General features: G+C 37.3%; 1 protein-coding gene and 1 long non-coding RNA gene across 7 annotated transcripts in view; one reads left to right on the top strand and one right to left on the bottom strand.

Annotated features, from left to right (window-relative positions):
* NCKAP5 (NCK associated protein 5) overlaps positions 1 to 24,132 on the bottom strand; it is a 1,007,163-nt gene that overhangs the window by 925,684 nt on the left and 57,347 nt on the right. The window lies entirely within an intron of this gene.
* LOC130684546 (uncharacterized) lies at positions 5,002 to 22,323 on the top strand. The gene is made up of 3 exons (XR_008998833.1): positions 5,002 to 5,457; positions 5,513 to 7,327; positions 15,287 to 22,323. It is a non-coding gene; the product is annotated as an uncharacterized LOC130684546 (long non-coding RNA).

Raw genomic sequence — 24,132 nt, 5'->3', positions numbered from 1 at the left:
AGAATATATTTGTAAATGACACATCCGATAAAGGCTTGACATCCAAATATATAAAGAGCTCACCAACCTCAACAAAAAACAAATAATCTAATTAAAAAATGGGCAGAGGAACTAAACAGACAGTTCTCCAAAAAAGAAATACAGATGGCCAACAGACACATGAGAACATGCTCCATATCGCTAATTATCAGAGAAATGCAAGTTAAAACTACAATGAGGTATCACCTCACACCAGTAAGGATGGCTGCCATCCAAAAGACAAACAACAACAAATGTTGGCGAGGCTGTGGAGAAAGGGGAACCCTCCTACACTGCTGGTGGGAATGTAAGTTAGTTCAACCATTGTGGAAAGCAGTATGGAGGTACATCAAAATGCTCAAAACAGACATACCATTTGACCCAGGAATTGCACTCCTAGGAATTTACCCTAAGAATGCAGCAATCAAGTATGAGAAAGACCAATGCACCCCTTTGTTTATCGCAGCACTATTTACAATAGCCAAGAATTGGAAGCAACCTAAATGTCCATTGATAGATGAATGGATAAAGAAGATGTGGTACATATACACAATGGAATACTACTCAGCCATAAGAAAAGGGAAAATCTTACCATTTGCAGCAACATGGATGGAGCTGGAGGGTATTATGCCCACTGAAACAAGCCAAGTGGAAAAAGAGAAATACCAAATGATTTCACTCATCTGTGGAGTATAAGAACAAAGGAAAAACTGAAGGAACGAAACAGCAGCAGAATCACAGAACCCAAGAATGGACTAACAGGTACCAAAGGGAAAGGGACTGGGGAGGATTGGTGGGTAGGGAGGGATAAGGGGGGGGAGAAAAAGGGGGGTATTAAGATTAGCATGCATGGGGGGTGGGAGAAACGGGAAGGCTGTACAACACAGAGAAGACAAGTAGTGATTCTACAACATTTTGCTACGCTGATGGACAGTGACTGTAAAGGGGTATATAGGGGGGACCTGGTATAGGGGAGAGCCTAGTAAACCAAATATTCATCATGTAAGTGTAGATTAATGATAAAAAAAAAAAAGCAGTTCCTGTGTGGTGACCTCCAATGAGTTCTACACAATGATATAAAGCGCATATAAAAATGTAGGCAAAGTGTCTGTTTGTGTTTATACAGAGGATCAAAGCCTAATTTGACTACCCCAAAAATGAACTAAGATACGATATGAAAAACAAGTTCCAACGTCAACACTCTCGGGAAGACTCATGCGAGAAGACGATCATCAAAATACCCCAACAAAGATCCATGCACTGCTACAGCTGTATACGCACTCATCCCACCAGCTCCTGGACTTGCCATGGGAATGAAGGAGATATCTAAGCTGGCCTGTGCATACAGTAAAACAACAAATTTGACTGGATCTATATTGTTGGAACTCAACCAAGAATTAGGAGAAGTGCAAATTGTAGCGCTCCAAAATCTTACAACTACAGACTATTTACTGTTAAAAGAACATAAGGGATGTGAACATTCCCCAGGAATGGGTTGTTTTAATTTGTCTGATTTCTCTCAGACTGTTCAAGTTCAGTTGGACAATATCCACCATATCATAGATAAGTTTTCACAAATGCCTAAGGTGCCTTAATGGTTTTCTTGGTTTCACTGGAGATGGCTGGTAATTACAGGTATGCTTTGGTTATGTAACTATACTCCTATTATGTTAATGTGTGTGTGCAATTTAATTAGTAGTCTAAAACCTATACATGCTGAAGTTACTCTACAAGAAGATATGTCAAAGAAATAATCAATCTTCCCAGGTTTTCTTCCGCCTGCTACTTCTATAACTTTTCTTCTTCCTTCCTAATTACAACCTTAAATAGAGTTCGTGGCACATATCGAATTTACCGAGTATCATAATTCTTCCAAGTGGTAAAGACACCTCAAGACAAATGCTGGGCATAGAAGCTACAGGGCATAAATATGCAAAGAAGTAAAAAGCTAACCTTTTCAAACAATAAGGCTTCTCTCTCACTTACCAACTTTACATTTCCCTGTATGGTCCCGGAAGATGACTGGTTAGTCAGAGACGGGAAAGATTCCTCAAGGGAGGAACAACCTAAGACAGGCACAGTCGCAGGGGGGCCATCAGGTGAGAAATTGGGGATCAACAGAGGTGAGGCTTAGAACCTCCCTCCCCCTGTTCTGAGAGAAATCTTCTGCATACGTGGATGTTTTATTGCCCTTGTCTAGCTTGGATTAACACATAGTCTACAGGCACACACCTGATCATCTACATTTGCTCTCTTACAACACTAAACTATGTTTTCTACCTTTATCTTGTATCTACCTACCACTTCAGCATTTTATTAAAATTAATAATAATAAAGAGAGAAATGTGGTATCCACATATAAATCAAGTATAAAAATCAAATGAATATTCATATTTGAACTGACTGTTTATAGTTCATAATGCATGAGCAAAACTGAAAGCTTCTGTGATGACTGCCCTTGTAATGTTCACCATGTAACTTATTCACTATGTAAGAATTTGTACTCCATGTAAGAACTTGTTCGTTATGCATCAGAAGATTGGAGACTGACGAAAATTAGGCTTGGGGTGGATTAATGATTGTGCATTGAGCATTGACTCCCCTATACAGAATTTTATTGTTGTTAACAACCATTTGATCAATAAATATGAGAGATGCCCTCACAAATATATATATATATATATATATATATATATATGTATACACTTCCAATTGTAAAATAAATAAGTAACCAGGATGTAATGTATAGCATAAGGAATATAGTCAAAATATTGTAACAACTTGGTATGGTGATAGCTGGTACCTACAATTATCATGTATATAAATGTTGAATCACTGTGTTGTACACCTGAAACTAATGTAATACTGTGTCAACTACCATTCAATAAAAAATAATTATCTAAAAAAAAATGGTGAGATTTTACCTAAAAATAGATTTCTAGCTTCTTTTAAATAATTGAAAAAATTAAAACACAGAGCCAGTTCCACTTTGTCAACAATTGTTGATACTGAGTAACAGCTACATCCTGCAGAGGGTCAGCAGGACATGCTCTCCAGTTCACCCACATCTCATGAGTCTCTGCCATTTCTCTGCCTCAGTGAGACCCAGTGGTAGTTCCATTTATTATCATGTAATTGATTTGGTTTTACTCACTCCTGGTAGTTGTCCATTATTTATATCACCTGTATGTGCTTTGCAGATATTAGGGTTTGAGGCCTTACCCACCTGCCTCCTGTTCCCAAACCCCTTTTTCTGGCCTATGCCTTAGCATATTCATTCCTTTATCTAGAATTCTTTTCTTTATGCTCACTGGTGCTTTATTAGAAAACAAAACCAGGTTCAATCCTGGGACTATCTTAAAGGCAATATAAACTTCTGAGAGAAGAATAGATTGATCTAATATAGAACACAGAATTAGAGTCAGTAAACTCAGATTTGTGTCCCAATAGTAACTGAAACTAATTTAGATTGTTGGAAAAATGTGGAGTCAGATCCAAGCTTCTCAATTTTCTAGTTTTGAGATCCTGAGCAACGTATTTAACCTCTATGAAGTTCTTTCCTTTTCTGTAAAATTTAAATATTTATTCTGCCTGTCTTACAGAATTGTTGTGAAAACTAAAGAAAATATTCCAAGAAGGTGATAGGCCTAAAGGAGTTTCATAGAACTGAATCAATTTAGGATAATTTTAGGGGGAGCATGGGGAATAAATTATAAATTACTTTGGGTAGGTTGGCAAAAAATCCACATTATCAAATTTTCCAAATTCTCTCGATGTAAATGTGAATAGTGTAGCAGTGTGGTTTCTGATTTGTTTTTGCCATTTATCCAAGTCTATGGGTTGTTTACCTAAATGTACAGTAGTGTTTTAAGTGTGTACATGACCTTTCTCCATGATGCTCAAGAAGACCCAACTAACTAAAAATCTTCCTGCCATAGTGTCTGCAGTACCCACTGTTACAGGAGTTTCCATATACAAGAACTTTGAAATTGGCTTATGCCATACATCTGTTACGTATACACACTTTTTTGTATGTGAATTACTAGGTATAACTACAGCATTCTGATCTATGGCATCTATAAGAGATGATGGTCACAATACAAATAACTCTTTTGAATTGTTTTACATTTTTCTATGAAACTATTAGTTACAAATAATTTTGTATGGCTGTTATTCTTGTTGTATTATAAATAAACACTGCTAATTAATATTTGATGCATTTCCTTCTAGTCCATATAATCATTTTTTAATTTATCATCATTTAATTGACTTTTAAAAATCACTGTATTAGTTATATATTTCATCTTATGAATGTAACCTTTTATTTATTTGATTGCAATGCTGAATAGTAAAGCTTCATGCTACTAATTATGATATTAATATATATTAATCAAAGATAAATTCAGCAATACAAAAATATGCAATAAAGAAAGTAAAAGTTATCTTCTCATTTTAGTGGAAGTACTTTAAACTTTTGTTTGAATGCAGATACACATAGGTAGGTAAAGACATAACTTTTTAAAAATGAGTTTGTGATACTCATTTATTTTTAGTGTACATTTTTCACCAGCTGTTTCATAGGCATCATTCCTATCAACTAGATCTGCATCTGTTTTTCATGGCTATATGGTATTCCATTATGTGATTATACTATGATTTATTTAACAATCACCTATGAGTAGATGTTGGATTACTTTGTTTTCACTAGTATAAGTGGTACTGTGTAAATATGCTATGAAGATTCTTTGTAGACCCATTGATTATTTCTTTAAGATACATTTTTACAAGTGCATTACTGAGTCAAAAGCGTACTGTCTCCCACCCACATTGTTTCTCTCTAAATTTGTCCCAATTACATTCCCACCAAGAATAAATGAGAATGCTTGATATCTATTTCATCAATGGGGATATTTAATCTTTGCTAATAGGTAAAATTACATCTTGTCAATTTCATTGGTAGTCTTTTACTTATTAATGAGATAGAACATCAGTTCAAATGCTTCTTGGCCATTTATATCTGCCCTTGGCAAATTATATTTAATGACCTTCAACCATTTTCTATTGGGATAGTAATCCTTTTGTTGTTGACTGAAAGAGCTCTCTCTAGTCCATAATTTATTTGACCATTCACCTATTGATGTTGTTTTCCATATTTTAGTATTATAAATAATATAGTATGAACATTTTCATAAGTAGCTTTTTTTACATATCACATATGATTTCCATTGAATAGGTCAAAATTAGAATAGCAAAGATTAAAATACTTGAACACATATTGCCACAATGCTTTCCATAAAAGCCACACCAATTTACACTCCCACTATCAAATTATGGGTTAGCCTACCTCATAGCAATCCATTTCACATCCAATCAGAGTTGGATTGGATTGCAACAGAATGCAGATAAAGACATAAAAGAACATGGCATGTAAGTCACAGAGTTATATTCAGTTATTACTCTTTATTCTCCTCTTAAGAAATCTTACTCTTTCCAGGGATTTTGACAGTCAATCCTACAGGATCTCTAGGAGACTGGCTAGAAGAGGAGGATCTGAACATTTTGGTAGAACTGAAATGCAGAGGCACGCAATATTCACCTCCTTTAAAACCTGGCCCAAACCTAGCACCTTCAGTGCTGATTAAAAAATATGACTGCTGCTAATTAAAGATTAAAAACCCGATTAACACACCCAACTTCCTACCCTCCTGTATTCCACCAAGGAAGTCTAACCACGTATTGCGCAAATACCTGATCTCTTAGAAATGCTAAATCCCTGTAAATCCAAAAAAACAAGAACACAGCTATTTCCTGGCAATAATGTGACAGTAATGACTCCTGAAACCAGGCAGGGATAACAGGAAATAGTACTTGCCCTGCGTGTTTCAGACAAAAGCTTAAGCCAGTGAAAACATGCAAATTTTACTCATTCAGTAAATAAACAAAAAACCTGGCAACACCAAACTTAAACCAATGGTCTTTCAATAACCCAAAGTAGGCAGGTTCTCGGTTCTGGGTGCTTTTCCCAGTGAACAAGTCACATAATTTGTCAAAAATTACAGCATGTGGGGGAATGGCAGCAGCAGCAAGAATGCAAACATGCCAGCAATGCCTATGCAGAGAGCTGATAAGCAATGTCTAATTAATGGTTCTGAAGTACTTCCCAGGTAGAAACCCAATAGCAATATTAAATAATATCATCATCCAGTTAAGGCAACTAAGAATTATCAGCCTGTTTTTCTTCTTTCAAACACAGGTTACTGAACAAAAACAATCATAACAAGCAAAGCTACACCAGTAACATATGCTTTAAGTTATGTGTATTTATTTATGTCAACTATAATTTGTATCTAACTTAAAAGTTCAGTTATATGTTTTCCTATTATGATTCTGCTAATTTTGGTTGTTCTTCCCAACTGTTACTGGTCATGATCATATTATAATCAACATTTCCTAACCAATAGCATCAACCTTGCTACATGATACTCTACAACATGAAAGTTTCTTGCACATGGTGTTATATTTGTCATTTGCTTTTAGCAGGAACATTTCAGAGTCTGATTATTAAGGGTACAGCTCCATTGTGTCTCTACACATTCAGTTACTACTATTTATTCTCCTCTTAAGAAATCTTACTCTTTCCAGGGATTTTGACAATTGTGATGACTTTTAAACCATTTTACTGACTCAAAGCTCTTTTCTATGCTCCACGTATGTGCTTCGAATTGCTAATTGGTCACTTCCACCTAATGACCCACAGAGAGCTCAGCCTCACATACCCAAAACACAGCTCTCAAGATTCCTTCATTCCTATTAAAACCCACTTCATTTTTCTTTTAGTAATAATATCACCAGGCTGATTCACTGAAACTCTTATGGTAAGCTAGCCTCTTTTGCTTTTCTCTCTTCCCTCCTTCCACTTCCACATCCATCTCTGCTGATCAAGCTTTTAGAATATCTGCTCTGTCACCCCTTCTCCATACCTATGACATTGGTTTGGGTCCTCTTCAATTGCTGGTGAGTCTATCGCCATAGCTTACTGCTCTCCCCAGGATCTCTTCTACTCACGCCTTGACAGAGCTGCCAACAGGCTGTTTCAGAAATGATAAGACCACAACACTGTTCCTAAAGCTCTTGCTGACTTTCTGCAGCCAACAATATAAAACTGTTCATGGGCAAAGGTATGCTTATAAACGTAGGAGAATAGAGCATATTTAAGACTGTGTTTGCCTGATCCATAATGTTAAAATATTTGACTTGTGGCATATGGGCCTCTATTTGCACTCTTGCATCATGCTCAAAAACAGGTAAGGTGGACGGGGAACAGAAGATGGCGGTGTGAGCAGAGCAGCGGAAATCTCCTCCCAAAACCACATATATCTATGAAAATATAATGAAGACAACTCCTCCTAGAATAGAGACCAGAGGACACAGGACAACATCCAGACCACAACCACACCTGCGAGAACCCAGTGCCTCTTAAAGGGGGTAAGATACAAGCCCCGGCCCAGCGGGACCCGAGCGCCCCTCCCCCCAGCTCCCGGCGGGAGAAGAATAGGCAGAGCGGGAGGGAGACGGAGCCCAGGACTGCCGAACACCCAGCCCCAGCCATCCGGACCAGAGCGCAGACACAGTGCATGCGTGGGGTCCTGGATACTAGGGAAACAGGGCAGCAAGACCGGTGAGTGAGTCACTGAGGACAAAGAAAACGAGCGGCTCTTTTTTTTTTTTGAGAATGCTTTTTGGAAGTCTTAAAGGGACAGGGACCCCAAAACTGGATGGAAATATCCCGGGACACTTAGTACAGCAGCAGGGAATCTGGGGATCTCTGGGCACTCTAACCCCCTGGGCAGCAGGGAGCACGGAGGCCCCTCACAGAGATAAATAGCCTCCCGGCCATTCCCCCTCCAATACAGCTCCATTTTGAAGAAGCAGCCCAAGCCAGGCCACGCCCATCGCAACAGCGGAGATAAACTCCATAGCAGCCGGGCAGGAAGCAGAAACCCTGTCTGCGCGCAGCTGCGCAGCACAAGCCACTAGAGGCCGCTGTTCTCCCAGGAGAGGAGGGCCACAAACCAACAAGAAGGGAATTTCTTCCAGCCGTCACTCGTGTCAGCTCTGCAAACTATCTCTATCACCATGAAAAGGCAAAATTACAGGCAAAGATCACAGAGACAACACAAGAGAAGGAGACAGAACTAACCTGGCTTCCTGAAAAAGAATTCAAAATAAAAATCATAAACATGCTGATGGAAATGCAGAGAAATATACAAGAGCTAAGGGATAAAGTCCGGAGGGAGATTACAGATGCCCGGAAAGAGATTACAGAAGTGAAACAAAATCTGGAAGGATTTATAAGCAGAATGGATGAGATGCAAGAGGCCATTGATGGAATAGAAACCAGAGAACAGGAATGCATAGAAGCTGACATAGAGAGAGAGAAAAGGATCGCCAGGAATGAAACAATATTAAGAGAACTGTGTGACCAATCCAAAAGGAACAATATCCATATTATAGGGGTACCAGAAGAAGAAGAGAGAGAAAAATGGGTAGAAAGTATCTTTGAAGAAATAATTGCTGAAAAATTCCCCAAACTGGGGGAGGAAATAATCAAACAGACCACGGAAATACACAGAACTCCCAACAGAAAGGACCCAAGGAGGACAACACCAAGACACATAATAATTAAAATCGCAAAGATGAAGGACAAGGAAAGAGTTTTAAAGGCAGCTAGAGAGAAAAAGGTCACCTATAAAGAAAAACCCATCAGGCTATCATCAGACTTCTCAACAGAAACCTTACAGGCCAGAAGAGAATGGCATGATATATTTAATGCAATGAAACAGAAGGGCCTTGAACCAAGGATACTGTATCCAGCATGATTATCATTTAAATATGACGGAGGGATTAAACAATTCCCAGACAAGCAAAAGTTGAGGGAATTTGCCTCCCACAAACCACCTCTACAGGGTATTTTAGAGAGACTGTTCTAGACGGGAGCACTCCTAAAACTAAACAGATGTCACCAGAGAAAATAAAATCATAGCAAAGAAAGCAGACCAACCAAATACTAACTAAAGGCAAAAAAATAAAATCAACTACCCACTAAAAGCAGTTAAAGTAAACACGAAAGAGCACAGAATAAAACAACCAACATATAAAGAATGGAGGAGGAGGAATAAGAAGGGAGAGAAGAAAAGAATCTCCAGACAGTGCATATAACAGTTCAATAAGTGACCTAAGTTAAGCAGTAAGATACTAAAGAGGCTAACCTTGAACCTTTGGTAACCACGAAACTACAGCCTGCAATGGCAATAAGTACATATCTTTCAGTACTCACCCTAAATGTAAATGGACTGAATGCACCAATCAAAAGACACAGAGTAATAGAATGGATAAAAAAGCAAGACCCATCTATATGCTGCTTACAAGAGACTGACCTCAAACCCAAAGACATGCACAGACTAAAAGTCAAAGGATGGAAAAACATTTTTCAGGCAAACAACAGAGAGAAGAAAGCAAGGGTTGCAGTACTATTATCAGACAAAATAGACTTCAAAACAAAGAAAGTAACAAGAGATAAAGAAGGACATACATAATGATAAGGGCTCAGTCAAACAAGAGGATATAACCATTCTAAATATATATGCACCTAACACAGGAGCACCAACATATGTGAAACAAATACTAACAGAACTAAAGGGGGAAATAGATTGCAATGCATTCATTTTAGGAGACTTCAACACAGCACTCACCCCAAAGGATACATCCACCAGACAGAAAATAAGTAAGGACAAGGAGGCACTGAATAACACAGTAGAACAGATGGACCTAATAGACATCTATAGAACTCTACATCCAAAAGCAATAGGATATACATTCCTCTCAAGTGCACATGGATCATTCTCCAGAATAGACCACATACTAGCTCACAAAAGGAGCCTCAATAAATTCCAAAATATTGAAATTCTACCAACCAACTTTTCAGACCACCAAGGTATAAAACTAGAAATAAATTCTACAAAGAAAAAAAAAAGGCTCACAAACACATGGAGCCTTAACAACATGCTCCTAAATAATCAATGGATCAATGAACAAATTAAAATAGAGATCAAGGAATATATGGAAACAAATGACAACAACAACACAAAACCCCAACTTCTGTGGGATGCAGCAAAAGCAGTCTTAAGAGGAAAGTATATAGCGATCCAGGCACACTTGAAGAAGGAAGAACAATCCCAAATGAATAGTCTAACATCACAATTATCGAAACTGGATAAAGAAGAACAAATGAGGCCTAAAGTCAGCAGAAGGAGGGACATAATAAAGATCAGAGAAGAAATAAACAAAATTGAGAAGAATAAAACAATAGCAAAAATCAATGAAACCAAGAGCTGGTTCTTTGAGAAAATAAACAAAATAGATAAACCTCTAGCCAAACTTATTAAGAGAAAAAGAGAATCAACACGATCAACAGAATCAGAAATGAGAATGGAAAAATCACAACAGACGCCACAGAAATACAAATAATTATTAAAGACTAATGTGAAAACCTATATGCCAACAAGCTGGAAAGCCTAGAAGAAATGGACAACTTCCAAAAAAATACAACCTTCCAAGACTGACCAAGGAAGAAACACAAAAGTTAAATGAACCAATTACGTGCAAAGAAATTGAAACGGTAATCAAAAAACTACCAAAGAACAAAACCGAATTTACCTCAGAATTTTATCAGACACACAGAGAAGACATAATGCCTATTCTCCTTAAAGTTTTCCAAAAAACAGAAGAGGAGGGAATACTCCCAAACTCATTCTATGAAGCCAACATCACCCTAATACCAAAACCAGGCAAAGACCCCGCCAAAAAAGAAAATTACAGACCAATATCCCTGATGAATGTAGATGCAAAAATACTCAATAAAATATTACCAAACCGAATTCAAAAATATATCAAAATGATCATACACCATGACCAAGTGGGATTCATCCCAGGGATGCAAGGATGGTACAACATTCGAAAATCCATCAACATCATCCACCACATCGACAAAAAGAAAGACAAAAACCACATGATCATCTCCATAGATGCTGAAAAAGCATTTGACAAAATTCAACATCTATTCATGATAAAAACTCACAGCAAATTGGGTACAGAGGGCAAGTACCTCAACATAATAAAGGCAATATATGATAAACCCACAGCCAACATTATACTGAACAGCGAGAAGCTGAAAGCTTTTCCTCTGAGATCGGGAACAAGATAGGGATGCCCACTCTCCCCATTGTTATTTAACATAGTACTGGAGGTCCGAGCCACGGCAATCAGACAAAACAAAAAAATACAAGGAATCCAGATTGGTAAACAAGAAGTTAAACTGTCACTATCTGCAGATGACATGATACTGTACATAAAAAACCCTAAAGACTCCACCCCAAAACTACTAGAACTGATATCGGAATACAGCAAAGTTGCAGGATACAAAATCAATACACAGAAATCTGTGGCTTTCCTATACACTAACAATGAACCAACAGAAAGAGAAATCAGGAAAACAACTCCATTCACAATTGCATCAAAAAAAATAAGATACCTAGGAATAAATCTAACCAAGGAAGTGAAAGACTTATACTCTGAAAACTACAAGTTACTCTTAAGAGAAATTAAAGGGGACACTAACAGATGGAAACTCATCCCATGCTCGTGGCTAGGAAGAATTAATATCGTCAAAATGGCCATCCTGCCCAAAGCAATATACAGATTTGATGCAATCCCTATGAAACTACCAGCAACATTCTTCAATGAACTGGAACAAATAATTCAAAAATTCATATGGAACCACCAAAGACCCCGAATAGCCAAAGCAATCCTGAGAAAGAAGAATAAAGTAGGGGGGATCTCACTCCCCAACTTCAAGCTCTATTATAAAGCCATAGTAATCAAGACAATTTGGTACTGGCACAAGAAAAGAGCCACAGACCAATGGAACAGACTAGAGAATCCAGACATTAACCCACACATATATGGTCAATTAATATTTGATAAAGGGGCCATGGACATACAATGGCAAAATGACAGTCTCTTCAACAGCTGGTGTTGGCAAAACTGGACAGCTACATTTAGGAGAATGAAACTGGACCATTGTCTAACCCCATACACAAAAGTAAACTCAAAATGGATCAAAGACCAGAATGTAAGTCACAAAACCATAAAACTCTTAGAAAAAAAACACAGGGAAAAACCTCTTAGACATAAACATGAGTGACCTCTTCTTGAACATATCTCCCGGGCAAGGAAAACAACAGCAAAAATGAACAAGTGGGACTATATTAAGCCGAAAAGCTTCTGTACAGCAAAAGACACCATCAATAGAACAAAAAGGTACCCTACATTATGGGAGAATATATTTGTAAATGACACATCCGATAAAGGCTTGACATCCAAATATATAAAGAGCTCACCAACCTCAACAAAAAACAAATAATCTAATTAAAAAATGGGCAGAGGAACTAAACAGACAGTTCTCCAAAAAAGAAATACAGATGGCCAACAGACACATGAGAACATGCTCCATATCGCTAATTATCAGAGAAATGCAAGTTAAAACTACAATGAGGTATCACCTCACACCAGTAAGGATGGCTGCCATCCAAAAGACAAACAACAACAAATGTTGGCGAGGCTGTGGAGAAAGGGGAACCCTCCTACACTGCTGGTGGGAATGTAAGTTAGTTCAACCATTGTGGAAAGCAGTATGGAGGTACATCAAAATGCTCAAAACAGACATACCATTTGACCCAGGAATTGCACTCCTAGGAATTTACCCTAAGAATGCAGCAATCAAGTATGAGAAAGACCAATGCACCCCTTTGTTTATCGCAGCACTATTTACAATAGCCAAGAATTGGAAGCAACCTAAATGTCCATTGATAGATGAATGGATAAAGAAGATGTGGTACATATACACAATGGAATACTACTCAGCCATAAGAAAAGGGAAAATCTTACCATTTGCAGCAACATGGATGGAGCTGGAGGGTATTATGCTCAGTGAAACAAGCCAAGCGGAGAAAGAGAAATACCAAATGATTTCACTTATCTGTGGAATATAAGAACAAAGGAAAAACTGAAGGAACAAAACAGCAGCAGAATCACAGAACCCAAGAATGGACTAACAGGTACCAAAGGGAAAGGGACTGGGGAGGATGGGTGGGTAGGGAGGGATAAAGGGGGGGAAGAAGAAAGGGGGTATTATGATTAGCATGCATAATGGGGAGGTGGGAGAAAGGGGAGGGCTGTACAACACAGAGAAGACAAGTAGTGATTATACAACATTTTGCTATGCTGATGGACAGTGACTGTAGGGGGGTTTGTGCGGGGGGACCTGGTATAGGGGAGAGCCTAGTAAACATAATGTTCTTCATGTAATTGTAGATTAATGATAAGAAAAAAAAAAGAAAGAAAAGGGGGATTACTCCCTGATAGGATAAAACTAACTGCAAATCACTGATTAATGCATGCTTTAAATATCCTTAATTTTGATCATTTAAAGGGTGTCAGATGATCAGCTATGGAAGTACATTTTTCTGATAATATTCCTTTCTCTTAAGAAAAAAAAAAAAGCAATTCCTGTGTGGTGATCTCCAATAAGTTCTTCACAATGGTATAAAGGGCATATCAAAGTGTCGGCAAAGGGTCTGTTTGTGTTTATACAGAGGATCAAAGCCTAATTTGGCTGCTCAGAAAATGAATTAAGATACAATATGAAGAAGAACTTCCAACATCAACATTCTCTGGAAGAGTCATTCCAGAAGATGATCATCAGAAAACTTCAACAAATATCCTGGTGCTGTTGCAGTTGTAGCTGCATTCATCCCACTGGATCCTGGACTTGCCATGGGAATGAAGAAGGAGATATCTAAGCTGGCCTGTGCATACAGTAAAACAACAAATTTGACTGGATCTATACTGTCTGAACTCAACCAAGAATTAGGAGAAGTGCAAGTTGCAACACAAAATCTTGTGACTATAGACTATCTACTGTTAAAAGAACATATGGGATATGAACAGTTCCCAGGAATGTTTTTTTTTAATTTGTCTGATTTTTCTCAAACTATTCAAATTCAGTTAGACAATATCCATCATATCATTGATAAGTTTTCACAAATGCCTAGGGTGCCTAACTGGTTTTCTCGGTTTCACTGGATATGGCTGGTAATTGTAGGACTGCTTTGGTTATGTAGCTGTATTCCTATTATGTTAATGTGTGCACGCAATTTAACTAGTACTTTAAAACCTATACACGCTTATGCTACACTACAAGAAGATGTGTCAAAGAAATAATCAATCTTCCCATGTTTTCTTCCGTCTGCTACTTCTATAGCTTTTCTTCTTCCTTCCTAATTACAACCCCTAAGTAGAATTCGTGCCTCATATCGAAATTACTGAGTATCATAATTCTTCCAAGTGGTAAAGATACCTCAAGACAAATGCTGGGCATAGAAGCCACAGGGCATAAATCTGCAAAGAAGTAAAAAGCTAACCTTTTCAAACAATATTGCTTCTCTCTCACTTACCAACTTTACATTTCCCTGTATGGCCCCGGAAGATGACTGGTTAGCCAGAGACAGGTAAGATTCCTCAGGGGAGGAACAACCTAAGACAGGCACAGTCACAGGGGGGCCATCAGGTGAGAAATTGGGGATCAACAGAGGTGAGGCTTAGAACCTCACCCCCCCTGTTTTGAGAGAAATCTTCTGCATCCGTGGAAGTTTTGTCGCCCTTGTCTAGCTTGGATTAATACTTAGTCTATAGGCACACACCTGATCATCTACATTTGCCCTCTTACAGCACTAAACTATGTTTTCTACCTTTATCTTGCATCTACCTACCACTTCAGCATTTTATTTTAAATAATAATAATAATAAGGGAGAAATGTGGGATTCGCATATAAATCAAGTATAAAAATCAAACGAATAATCATAATTGACCTGATTGTTTATAGTTCATGATGCGTGATCAAAACCGAAAGTTTCTGTGATGACTGTCCTTGCACTGTTCACCATGTAAGAACTTATTCACTATGTAAGAACTTGTTCACCATGTTAAAACTTGTTCGTTGTACTTCAGAAGATTGGAGACTGTTGAGAATTAGGCTTGGGGTTGATTAATGATTGTGCATTGAGTCGCCTATACAGAATTTTATTGTTGTTAACCATATGATCAATAAATATGCGAGATGCCCTCTCAAAAAAAAAAAACACAGGTAAGGTGGACCTGATGCTGAGGTGACTAATTACTCTGGTTCTCTCCTTAACATTTTTTAAAGGAACAGATTTATTGAGGTATAATTCATATACAATCATTTTTTTCAAAGAGCACATTTTAATAGTTTTTAGTATATTCACAAAGATGTGGAACTATCACCAATATCTAATTCCAGAATATTTTATTATCCCCCAAAAAGAAACACTTTGCCAATTACCAATCATTCCCTCAATATCCCTTTTTGCTACCCCTAACAACAATGAATCTATGACTCTATAGATTTGCCTATTCTGGAAATAGGCCTATTTTCACATAAATGAAATCATACAGTACATGGCTTTTTGCTTCTGTATTCTTTAATTTAGCATGTTTTCAAGCTTCATCCATTTTGTAGTATGCATCAATACTTAATTCATTTATATGGCTTGGTAATATTCTACTATATGAATATACATTTTTTAACCTATCAGCTGACAGACATCTGGGTTCTTTCTGCTTTTTGGTAATTATGGTTAATGTTGATAAGAATATTCACATTCAAGATTTTGTGTGGACACATGCTTAAGATTCTGTGCATATATACCTAGTAAAGGAACTGCTGGATTATATGGGAACTCAATGTTTAGTTTCTTTGAGGTATTCCCAAATCTTTTCTAAAATGGTTGTACCATTTTACATTACTACCAGCAATGTATGAGGTTTCTAATTTCTCCATATCCTTGTTGACATTTGTTATTGTCCCTCTTTTTTTATATAGCCATCCTAGTAGATGCCAAGTGATACCTCATTTGGTTTTGTGTTTACCCTTATCACTAATGATGTACATATTTTCATGTGTTTATTAGACATTTATCTTCTTAGGAGAAATGACTGAGTTCTTTGCCTATTTTTAAAATGAGTTTTTTTTCTTCTTATGAGTGAGTAGTAGTAGATCTTTGCACATTTTGGTTGAATAATATTCCATTGTATCATCTACAAGTTCCTTCTCAGATGTATGATTTGCAAATATGTTCGTACATTATAAGTTGTCTTTTTACTTCCTTGATGGTGTCCTTTGAAGCATGAAGGCTTTTAATTTGTGTAAAACCCCATTTACCTTTTTTTCCTCTTGTCACTTTTACTTTTGGTGTCTTATCCGAGAAAATTACCTAATTCAAAATCTTGATTTACTCCTATTTTTCTTCTAAGAGTTTTAGAGTTTTAGTTCTTACATTTAGTTCTGTGATCCATTTTGAGTTAATTTTTGTATAAGGTGTGAGTTAGGGATCCAACTTGATTCCTTCATATGTGGATATCCATCTTTCACAGCACCATCCTTCTTCTCCACTGAATTGCTTTGGCACCCTTGTCAAAATCAAATGACCATAAATGTAAGGGTCTATTTCTAGACTCTTAATTCTATTCCACAATTCTATATGTCTAGGCTTCTGCTAATAACACTATTTTTATTACAGTTACTTTGTAGTAAGTTTTGAAAACAAGAACTCTAAGCTACAACTTTGCTCTTCTTTTTCAAGGTTATTTTGACCATTCTGGGTCACTTACACTTCTACATAAATCTTAGTATCATCTTGTCGGTTTCCTAGAAAAAAAGCAGCTTGAATTTTGATAAAGACTATGTAGAATCTATAGATCAATTTGGGCAACTATTGCCAACTTAACAATATTAAATCTTCTAATATATGTGCATAGGGTATCTTTCCATTTATTTAGATCTTCTTTAATTTCGTTCAGCAATACTTAGTAGTTTTCAGTGTATAGATTTTGCACTTCTTTTAACTTTCTTCCTAAATATTTTATTCTTTTTAATGTTGTTACAAATTTCATTGTTTCTCTTCATTTAATTTTTAAATTGTTCTTGCTATGTATACCCAAAAGTTGATTTTTGTATATTGATCTTGTACCCTGTAACTTTGCTGAATTCATTTGTTAGGTCTTTTTTTTTTTTACAATGGATTCCTTAGGATTCACTATGCAAAAAATCATGTCACCAGCAAATAAAGATAGGTTTATTTATTTGTTCCAGTCTGGGTGCCTTTTATTTCTTTTTCTTGCCTAATTGCTGTGACTAAAACTACAGTATAATGTCAAATAGAAGTGGTAAGAGAAAACATCTTGTCATTTTGCCTGATTTTAGGGGGAAAGATCTATCACTGTCAAGTGTAATGTTAGCTCTAGGATTTTTGAAAATGCTTTTTATTAGGTTGAGGCAGTTCTATTCTTAGTTTGTTTAGAGTTTTTATCATGAAAAGATGTCAGATATTGCCAAGTGTTTTTTATGCAACTATTGAGATGATCACATGGTTTTTGTCTTTTATTCTATTAATATGTATTATAGTACATTTATTTTCATATGCACTACCAGTCTTGCTTTCCTGGGATAAATCTCATATAAGCTTGCATATAATCTTTTTTATATGTTGTTGGATTTGGTTTGTTAGTGTTTTGTTGAGGATTATAGTGTCTACAGTCATAAGACATATTGGCCTATTTTTGTTCCTTGTTTCTTTGTCTGTTCTGGTTATCAGGCCTTGTAGACTGAGTTGAAAAATGTTCCCTTCTCTTATTTTTTGGAAGAGTTTGTGAGGGAATAATGTTAATTCTTTAAATGTTTGATAGAATTCTCCAGGTAGCTATCTGGCTTGGGCTTTTCTTTGTGGTAAATTTGTTGGTTACTAAGTCAGCTTTTTTACTTGCTAAAAGTCTATCCAGATTTTCTGTTTGTTTTTGAGTGAGTTTCAGTATTTTTTATCTAAGAATTTATCTATTTCATCTAGGTTATCTAATGTAACAATCTACTTGGATTAATATTTGCTGTATTTCAATAGTATACAAAAACTTGGCTTTTATATAGCTCCATTTCCCACCTTCTCCTTTGTCCTTTTATTATTGTACACATTACATCTTTACACATTCCAAGTTCATCAACATAGTTTTAAACTTACAGCTTTGTCCTTCGGGTATCTTTTAAATAGATAAAGAGAGAAAAAAAAAAGGCATTATAAACAAAAGTACATGTTTACTAACTTATATTTTACCAGTGTCTTCTATTTCTTTGTGTGGATTCCAGTCACTGTCTACCGATATTTCATTTCAGCCTGAAAGGATTCCTTTAGTATTTCATGTAGGAATGGTTTGTTACTGATACATTCTATCACTTTTGTTTATGTTTTAATTTCTCCTTCATTTATGAAAGATATTTTGCTGGATATAGAATTCTTAGTTGACAGTCTTTTCTTTCAGTACTTTGAATGTGTCATCCCATGACTTTATGGCCTTCATGGTTTCTGATGGGAAATTAGGTGTTAATATTAGTGAGACCCCCAAATACGTAATAAGGCACTTATCTCTTGCTACTTTCAAGATTCTCTTTTTAATTGGGGCAATTTGATTGTAACATGTCTTAGTGTGTATTTCTTTGAGTTTATCCTACTTGGAATCACTGAGTTTTTTTGGATATGTAGATTCATGTTTTTCATCAAATATAGGAAGGTTTTAGCCATTATTGCTTCATATTTTCTTTCTGCCCCTTTCTGTCTCACTTTTCCTTCTCAGACTCCCTTTATGTGTATGGCAATACATTTGATGGTATCCTACAGGTCTTTGGGTTTCTGCTAATTTTTCTTCATTCTTTACTTTCCGTTCTCAGATTGAATAATCTCATTTGACCTATCTTCAAGTTTTCTGACTCTTTCTGCCTATTCAAATCTGCTGCTGCACCGTACTAGTGAATTTTTCCCTTTAGTTATTGTACTTTCCATCTCCAAAATTTCTATTTGGTTTCTCTTTATAACTTCTCTATCAGTATTATCTGACTGGTGAGATACTGTTCTCATCTCTTCCTCATTTCTTTATACATGATTACCTTTAGTTCTTTGAACATACTTGTGGTCACTGACTTGAAGTCTTTGTCTAATGAGTCCAATGTTGGGGCTTCCTCAGGGATAATTTTTATTGAGTGCCTCTTTTTCCCTGTGTATAGAACATTTTCCTGTTTCTTTGTATGTCTCATAAGCTTTTTTGCAAACTGGAAATTAAAAATAATATAATGCAGAAACCCTGGAAATCAGGTCTCTGCCAGCCATTGTTTGTTGTAATTATTGTCTCTATTTGTTTCATGTAACTTTACTGATCCTATTCTGTGAAGTCCATGTTTTCTGTTATGTGTGGTTAGCTGAGTGGTCAGCTAATGGCTGGGGAGATATTTTTTAAATGCCTTCATTCACTAAGTCCTCCAGCCTTTGCTGAGGGGATTCCTGTGTATGGTGGGGCACACCTTCAATTTGTCAGCTGTTTACAGTTCTTCCTTGGCCTTTATTCCATTTATTCAAAGCCTAGACGTCAGCCATAGGTGGGAGATTATGGCCTTTTTGGGTCTTTCCTGAGAAAGTGCATACTTCTGCACTTGTTCATGCCTTTTATATCCCCAGGAAGATGTACGAGCTTTTGAAGCCCTGATGGACATATCATTCCCCACCTGTTAATTTAAAATTTTTAAATTAACATCCTGTTTGCCCCAACTGTAATTGCTGCTTTAGGCAGTGAAATGTTAAACAGTTACTGTGATTGTTTGTGACAGGTGTCCCAGGAAAAAAGGTCCTCTGCCCTGACTGAGTTCTGAATGATGTCCCCCTAAGACCAGAACTGCAAATAGGAGTCTCCAATGAGCTACCAGGTCAAATCCTGACAATTTTCTGGGAATGAGGCTCTTTGTGGAGCTCCAAACAGGTTTTTCCCCTTCAGTGCTTCTAGGCTACTGGTTTTTACAGCTGACATAATCACAAAACTGTTGATTTTCAAGACTTCCTCAGAGCTGAGAAGAGGTAAATGGGAATACAGGGCAAGTTAAATGATACAAATGTCACTATTCTTACTGAGGTTCAGGTGTTTTGCTCTGAATAAATAGTCCTCAGGTTGTTGCAAAACTTTATTTTATTTCCCTATTTCTACAAATGTTGATTTGACCATTTTTGTCAGTGTTCTTACTTTTATGGAGGAGTAGAATTTCAGAGGTATTTATTGCACCATTCCAGAAGCACTTCTCTTCCCCTTACCATTTATAGAATATAGAGACTACAGTCAGAAGTTTAAGTGTTTTTATCTTACCATATACATTGTTGTAAGGTAATCTTTGTTGGGTATCCCACCCCTTGCCAGAGCCTCCTTCCTCAGAGATATCTCTAAGTACTTTAAAATGTTAAAGGTAAACATCATTTTTGACTTGTTTTCTGTCATTAAATGACAAGTCACGATTGTTACCTAATATAAAGTAGAATTTCAACCAAACAGAACACAAAGACTTAAAATTTTTAATCAAATATATACTGTGAGGGTGGAGGGTTGTCCCATTACAAAAGAAATACTCTATTCTCTAGGATTTTTTGTCCTAAGAGCAATTTTTGACACCCTTAATCACTGTAGATCTCATACTCTCCTACCTCTTTTGTTCCCCCATCTGTAGATCCAGAGATTCATTACTGATATTCACCAATGTTCAGCAATGATGACCAGGGACCTGCACTGATATCTCAGTCCTATGACTAGCTTTCACCTTGCTAAGACACAAAGTAGATAATGCAATAGATTAACCTATTAACTAATTAATCTATTAATTAATTGATGCACTAGGATGGAAACAAAACAATAACCAGAAAGATAAACTATATACAGGATTATAACTACAGGTTAAGGTACAAACTTAGGTTCAGAAAGCCATAGGATTAAATCTGGTTGCACCACTCACCAGCTCTGTTATTTGAGGAAGTCGCTTTACCAGTCAAAGCCTCTGCTTCCTCTCTGTACATGGACACAATGTCTACTTTATCAGGATATTTGGCAGATCAAATGAGCTAATAAATACATAGCACTTATGTAAACCATGGTTTATAATAATCACAGTAAGTGATAATATTAGGTAGTAACCAGAATACTCCCATTCCTGAGCAAACTAACCATAGCTATATGAATACATTACAGTTTTGAAAAACAAGGTATGTTTCAAAAGTGAGACCACTGCCTATAGGTAGTTTTCCATCTCTCACCAGAGACATTTCCCAGGCTGATTTACATTCATTAATCTCCCTCATGTGAGATTAAAGATGGCAGCACAGAGGAGAGACAGAAGCTTCCTCCTAAAACTGGATACAATTAGAAAATATAGTTGGCGCAACTAATTCTGAGAGAGCAACAGGAAAGAGGATGGCACCAGACTGCACACACCTGGAGAAAAGAGCAGATCTCACTGAACGGGGTAAAGTACCAGAGCTGTGGCTCTGCGGGACCGAGCCCCTCTCCTACCCCAGGTCACCGGCAGGAGGAAGAGAAATGGAGCAGGGAGGGAGTGGAAGGCTTGGGACTGCTGAATACCTAGCTCTGGAGATCTGCTCTGGGAGCACAAACCTACATTTCATGGTGCTTTCATAAGACTCGCATGACTACCGGGTTGGAAAGTTAATACAGGCAGAATTCCTGGGGAGACTGGGATTCCAGCTGCTTGTGGAAAGCAGGGATCCTATCTGGCTGCTCTGGGACAAAAACTTATACCTGTGTGACTGGCCCACTGGCTCAGGCCGTGGAGACAGGCACAGGAGCCAGGAGCCGGGGAACAGCTCTTTCCTCCCCCCAGGCACCAGTACAGCTCCCCAGTGACCCCAGACATTGCTTCAGGGGCTGAGCAGCTCCAGAATAGAGCTTCTGGACACCAGAGGGCACCATATACAAATATGAAACACCAAAGAAACCTGGTCAAGAGTAAAATTATTAATACAATTCCTGAGAAAGATTTAAATAATATGGACCTCATGACTCTTCCTGAAAGGGAGTTCAAAATAAAAATCATCAACATTCTAATGGAGGTACGAAAAAAAACATCCAAGAACTCAGGAATGAATCCAGGTCAGAGATCCAATCGTTGAAGAGCACGATGGAGGGTATTAAAAGAAGGTTGGATATGGTGGAGGAGACAATAAATGAAATAGAAACTAGAGAAGAGGAATACAAAGAAGCTGAGGCACAGAGAGAAAAAAGGATCTCTAAGAATGAAAGAATATTGAGAAAACTGTGTGACCAATCCAAGTGGAACAATATTCGCATTATAGGGATACCAGAAGAAGAAGAAGAGAGAGAAAGGGATAGAAAGTGTCTTTGAGGAGGTAGTTGCTGAAAACTTCCCCAATCTGGGGAAGGAGATAGTCTCTCAGGCCATGGAGGTGCACAGATCTCACAACACAAGGGACCCAAGGAAGACAACACCAAGACACATAGTAATTAAAATGGGAAAGATCAAGGATAAGGACAGACTGTTAAAAGCAGCCAAAGACAGAAATAAGATCACATACAAAGGAAAGCCCATCAGGCTAACATCAGACTTCTCAGCAAAAACCTTACAGGCCAGAAGGGAGTGGCATGATGCATTTAATGCCATGAAGCAGAAGGACCTGGAACCAAGATTACTTTTTCCGGCAAGATTATCATTTAAATTTAAAGGAGGGATTAAACAATTTCCAGATAAGCAAAAGCTGAGAGAATTTACCTCCCACAAACCATCTCTACAGTCTATTTTGGAGGGTCTTCTATAGATGGAAGTGTTCCTAAGGTTGAATAGCTGTCACCAGAGGTAATAAAACCACAGTAAAGAGAGTAGAACAGCTAATTACAAAGCAAATGCAAAATTAAATTAACTATCCCCAAAGTCAATCAAGGGATAGACAAAAAGTACAGAATTTGATACCTAATATATAAAGAATGAAGGAGAAAGAAAAAGGAGGAAAAATAGAAAAGAACCTTTAGATTGTGATTGTAACAGCATACTAAGTAATCTCCCTCATGTATGCCACATGCTACCCTCCTATAAATCACAGACTTCCAAGGGATGTCATTCATTCACTCATGCACACGTTCATATGGTCAACATGTACTGGGCAGGTTACACATACCAGGTACTAATCTTAACATCAGTGTAGGGTAATGAACAAGTAGACAAGATCCCAACCCTCATGGAGATGGCCTTTCAATAGGGAATGGAGGCAGATTCAGATGACTCCATTCCAGCACAAGAGACTTAAAAAACCTCTAAGATAGCATTTTTCTGATTCTCATGGCTTGAGTTCTGCTGTGAACCAGATTTCACCCAGGAGACACCTCCTCCCTGCCCTTAGTAGTATTTGAAAGTCAGAGTGAAGGTTATGAGGTAGATTCTGTTTCTACTCTTACTGCTAGAGGTTTTGGGTATTCTGCAATCTCTCTAGCTAAGGTTCCAGTATCCTATCTGCAGCTTCATGTGTTTCAAGAAAAAGAGATACTCATTTTGATGGAGATGAAAGCAGAGGTCATGTGATCATGGAGATAGTGGTGGCACCAGCTTCCAGATTCGTAGTTCTGTTTAGTGACAGAGACATAATGGTAAATTCTGTTGTGTTGTCCTAAGCATTATGTCAAATCTCTGCCTGTTCCCACACTCCTACAAGATTTTATATGTCACCTAAAAAAAGTATAAAACCTTTCTGCTTCAGCCAGCTGAAATGAATTATGTTATCTGTTACTTAATCCAGACCAATACAGGAAAATAAATAATAGGAAGATAAACAATACAAATATTGTTTATAATAAGTGCTACAAAGAAAGTTTGATATAAGACTAGGTTAGTTTTTTCAGACAGAGTGGTCAAAAGATGTCCTTAGTGAACTGAACTGAAGCAGAGACCTAAAGGAAAGGAAGAACTAAGGGAAGACTTAGGAAAAGAGAGTTCCAGGTGGAGCAAACATCACTAGCACAGATCCAAATTTGGCAAGAGTTTGGCGTATTCAGTCCTCAGAAAGAAGAACAGCATGGCACAAGGTGAGACTAGAAAA

This window comes from Manis pentadactyla, chromosome 8 (assembly GCF_030020395.1).
Source record: "Manis pentadactyla isolate mManPen7 chromosome 8, mManPen7.hap1, whole genome shotgun sequence".
Lineage (NCBI taxonomy): Eukaryota > Metazoa > Chordata > Mammalia > Pholidota > Manidae > Manis > Manis pentadactyla.
The sequence above is the reverse complement of the archived record's forward strand: the minus strand, read 5'-3'. Positions and strand labels throughout refer to the sequence as shown.